Source organism: Trachemys scripta, chromosome 6 (genome assembly GCF_013100865.1).
Source record: "Trachemys scripta elegans isolate TJP31775 chromosome 6, CAS_Tse_1.0, whole genome shotgun sequence".
NCBI classification, from domain to species: domain Eukaryota; kingdom Metazoa; phylum Chordata; order Testudines; family Emydidae; genus Trachemys; species Trachemys scripta.
The window spans coordinates 83,343,575-83,348,101 of record NC_048303.1 but is presented as its reverse complement, the minus strand read 5'-3'; positions in this window follow the sequence as shown (position 1 = coordinate 83,348,101).

Genomic DNA, 4,527 nt, shown 5'->3' with positions numbered 1-4,527 from the left:
AAAGATTGGAAAAGTGGCTACTGGGGGAGGGGGGAGGGAGTCCAGCTTAAAAAAAAAAAAAGTGATAATGAGGCAGTGATTGCATTCACTTGTGTGAGAAAGTGAAGTAGCCAAATTCTGGGGAAATTGTGGACCTGGTATAGTCAAGTAAAGACTTAACTAAACTGGCTAAGGATTTCAGCAGAAACACAGTCAAGTTAGTTGTTTGGGATCACAGGAAATGCTGTGGAGATGTTGAGAACCAGATTTATAATCATACATTAGACTAGGGAAGGGAATAAAAATTCAGTCAAAGTTGATGTGAAGCATTCGAACAGTGCAGGTAAATGGGAAGTTGGAGAGATTCTTGAGAAAAGCTTCCCTAAAGATATGTAGCTGGAAATGATTGGGACAAAGCCACTATCTTACATCTGGATGGAGTGATATTATTTTCTTTATAAACTTATTGCTATAGAAGCTCTTATATTATTACTACTACTACTAAAAATGTTATTGGTATTTTAATTCATAGTAATGTAAAGTATCAGGTTTATAACAAATGGAGGTGAATTTGAGATCAGAATAAGGGACTATTGTGATGAATGTTACAGAAAGTCTTTGTCTCTCTTTGCTTCCTCTTTCTTATAGTTTCAGTGAGATAATGCATTCAGTTTGTGGTGGTACAACCTCTAGCTCCTCCTAATGGCAGAGCCACACTTGTATCTCTTTCCACACTTGCTTAATCAAAACCAAAGGTGAAGTACAAAACGGGTTAGTACAGACTACTGCTAATTATACTGCAAAATAACACAGCATATTTCCAATCCAGGATGATTTCAATAGAGGTGGTAAATTTAGGGGTGAATGTGAACATAAGAATGGCCATACTGAGTCAGACCAAGGGTCCATCTAGCCCAGTATCCAGAGGGCATGAACAGAACAGGTAATCATCAAGTGACCCATCCCCTGTCGCCCATTCCCAGCTCCTGGCAAACAACATGGTTTTGCATCCATGCCCATCCTGGCTAGTAGCCACTGATGGACCTATCCTACATGAATTTATCTTTTTTTTTTTTTTTTTTTTAACCTCATTATAGTCTTGGCCTCCATAACATCCTCTGGCAAAGAGTTCCACAGGTTGATTGTGCATTTGTGTGAAGAAATACTTTCTTTTGTTTGTTTTAAACCTGCTGTCTATTAATTTCATTTGGTGACCCCTGTTCTTGTGTTATGAGGAGTAAATAACACTTCCTTATTTACTATCTCTACATCAGTCATGATTTTATAGACCTCTATCATATCCCTCCTTAGTCATCTCCTTTCCAAGCTGAAAAGTCCCAGTAGTGTTAATCTCTCCTCATATGGAAACTGTTCCATACCCCTAATCATTTTTGTTACCCTTTTCTGTACCTTTTTCCAATTCCAATATATTTTTTTTCAGATGGGGCAACCAGATCTGAACACAGTATTCAAGATGTGTCTGAACCAAATAATTATATAGATGCAATATATTTTCTGTTGTATCTATCCCTTTCCTAATGATTCCCAACATTGTTAGCTTTTTTGACTGCTGCTGAACATTGAGTGGATGTTTTCAGAGAACTATCCACAATAACTCCAAGATCTTTCTTGAGTAGTAACAGCTAATTTAGATCCGATCATTTTATATGTATACTTGGGATTATGTTTTCCAATGTGCAATACTTTGCATTTATCAACACTGAATTTCATCTGCCATTTTGTTGCCTAGTTACCCAGTTTTGTGAGATCTCTTTGCAGTCTGCTTGGGACTTCAATATCTTGAGTAGTTTTGTATCATCTGCACATTTTGCCACCTCGCTGTTTACCCTTTTTCCAGATCATTTATGAATATGTTGAACAGTACTGGTCCCAGAACAGACCCCTGGGGGACACCACTGTTTACCTCTCTCCATTCTGAAAACTGACCATTTATTTATACTTGGTTTCCTATCTTTTAACCACTTGCTGATACATGAGAGGATCTTCCCTCTTATCCCATGCTTAAGAGCATTTGGTCAGAGACCTTGTCAAAGACTTTCTGAAAATCTAAATACACTTATATCCATTGGATCCTCCTTGTCCACATGCTTATTGACCCCCCTCAAAGAATTCTAGTAGATGTGTCTAGTTATAGATTAGGAAATCTGTAATTGTGAATGAGGAAATGTAGTATCCTTGTCTCCATTTGTCTTGGGAAAAGATCAGCTGCAGATTTATGATGATGTAAGTTTAAACATCATTACTTGTCAGAACAATCAAGTGTGCGTAGCTTTACTTACTGTGGATGAAAAGTAGTAATTTTTCCTCACCTGTTTCACTAAGAAGGGTAAGGAAATATGGCTGTTTATAAATCAAGATACTGAAAAGTTTTTATTTTTTATATATATACGCACTCACTCACTCTAAAGTCACTGGAACTGTGCTGTTTATCATACGGCATTTAAGTAGGACTGTCAAGTGATTAAAAAATTAATTGTGATTGGGCGATTAAAAAAACGTACGTGCCTGATACGCTAAAGATTCATATATCCTGCCATGCTTCAATGACCATTCCAGGGGACATACGTCCATGCTGATGATGAGTTCTGCTCAATAACAATCCAAAGCAGCGTGAACCGATGCATGTTCATTTTCATTATCTGAGTCAGATGCCACCAGCAGAAGGTTGATTTTCTTTTTTGGTGGTTCGGGTTCTGTAGTTTCCATAACGGAGTGTTGCTCTTTTAAGACTTCTGAAAGCATGCGCTACACCTCATCCCTCTCAGATTTGAAGGCACTTCAGATTCTTAAACCTTGGGTCGAGTGCTGTAGGTATCTTTAGAAATCTCACATTGGTACCTTCTTTGCGTTTTGTCAAATCTGAAGCAAAAGCGTTCTTAAAATGAACATTGTGTGCTGGGTCATCATCTGAGACTGCTATAATGTAAAATATAAGGCAGAATGCGAGTACAACAGAGCAGGGGACATACAATTCTCCCCCAAGGAGTTCAGTCACAAATCTAATTAACGCATTGTTTTTTTTTTTTTTGTTTGTTTGTTTTTTTTAACGAGCATCATCAGCATGGATGCATGTTCTCTGGAATGGTGGCTGAAGCATGAAGATGCTAAACATTCATATGCCTATCTGGCATGCAAATACCTTGCAATGCTAGCTACAAAAGTGCCATGCAAATACCTGTTCCCACTTTCCAGTGACATTGTAAATAGGAAGAGGACAGCATTATCTCATGTAAATGTAAAAAAACTTGTTTGTCTTAGCAATTGGCTGAACAAGAAGTACGACTGAGTGGACTTGTAGGCGCTGAAGTTTCATATTGTTTTGTTTTTGAGTGCAGTTATGTAACAAAAAAATTTCTAGATTTGTAAGTTGCACTTTCATGACAGAGAATGCACTACAGCAGTGGTTCTCAAACTAGGGCCGCCGCTTGTTCAGGGAAAGCCCCTGGTGGGCTGGGTCGGTTTGTTTACCTGCCGCATCCACAGGTTTGGCCAATCGCAGCTCCCACTGGCCGCAGTTCGCCGCTCGAGGCCAATGGGGGCTGCAGGAAAGGTGGCCAGCATGTTTCTCAGCCTGCACCACTTCCTGCAGTCCCCATTGGCCTGGAGAGGCAAACAGTGGCCAGTGGATCGGTCGAACCTGCGGATGTGGCAGGTAAACAAACGAGCCCGGCCCACCAGGGGCCTTCCCTGAACAAGTGGCGGCCCTAGTTTGAGAACCACTGCACTACTGTACTTGTATGAGGGGAATTGAAAAATACTATTTCTTTTGTTTATAATTTTTACAGTGCATATATTTATAATGAAAAATAATATACACTTTGATTTCAGTTACAACACAAAATACAATATATATGAAAATGTAGAAAAACATCTAAAATATTTAACACATTTCAATTGGTATTCTATTGTTCAACAGTGTGATTAAATTGCAAGCACTCACAAAAAATTTTTTTAATCGTGATTAATATTTTTGAGTTAACTGCGATTAATAGACAGCCCTACATTTAAGGCAGTCATTCAACTTCCCTTATTTTTGGATTTTTTGTTCACAAATACATACCTTTTTGGTCTTTAAAAATGAAAACTGGCATCATATAGGCTAAGATTTCTAACATAGGTGGCTAAATTTAGTTACCCAGCCTACTGGCCGAATCTTTGCTCAAAGGTGCTGAGCATCTGTAGCTCCAATTAAGCTCAGTTGTGAGTGTTGAGCACTTAAGAAAATCAGGCCATTTGTTCAGGTGCTTCAAAATTGGTTTATATACCTAAATTTAGACTCCTAAATTTGAAAAATTGGGTCAAAAGCTTTTGTCTGTGCTGCTTTCTGTTTCTGTGGCACTACGCTTTTTATCCAATTCAGTTGCTAAATAAATAGGGTGTGAGTTCAAAAACAAGCTTGTACTGGATATAGAAGTTAAAAATTAAACGAAGGATTGGGTTCATTGTTGGTACTTTTGAGCTCGTAGTGGATACAGTGCTCAGGAATTCCTAGTAACCCATGAATGTACTATGTTTGACATCTCCATG